Raw genomic sequence first — 608 nt, forward strand, 5'->3', positions numbered from 1 at the left:
GCATTCTGGCTGTACTTCTTCCAAGACAGATTTGTTTGTTCTTCTGGCAATCCATGGTATATTCAATATTCTTTGCCAACACCATAATTCAAAGGCATGAATTCTTCTTCAGTCTTCCTTAGTCATTGTCCAGCTTTTGCATGCATATGAGGAGATTGAAAATATCATGGCTTGGGTCAGGTGCACCTTAGTCCTCAAAGCAACATCTTCACTTTTTAACGCTTTAAAGAGGTCCTTTGCAGCAGATTTGCCCAGTGCAATATATTGTTTGATTTCTTGACTACTGCTTCCATGAGCGTTGATCGTGGATCCAAGTAAAATGAAATCCTTGACAACTTCAATATTTTCTCCATTGATCATGATGTTGCTTATTGGTCTAGTTATGAAGATTTTTGCTTTTGTTTTTTAAGTTCATACTGAAGGCTGTAGTCTTTGATCTTCATCAGTAAGTGCTTCAAGTCCTCTTCACTTTCAGCAAGCAAGGTTGTGTCACCTTAACCGAGGGTTAAATTTGTTTTTTGAAGTTAGTGAAAACTTCACAAAGCAACTCTGACTGAGTCCTTTCTTGCCGGTTGCCTCACTAGACAAGCCTCTTGCAGAGCAAGATC

Source organism: Trichechus manatus, unplaced genomic scaffold (genome assembly GCF_000243295.1).
Source record: "Trichechus manatus latirostris isolate Lorelei unplaced genomic scaffold, TriManLat1.0 scaffold00090, whole genome shotgun sequence".
Classification (NCBI taxonomy): domain Eukaryota; kingdom Metazoa; phylum Chordata; class Mammalia; order Sirenia; family Trichechidae; genus Trichechus; species Trichechus manatus.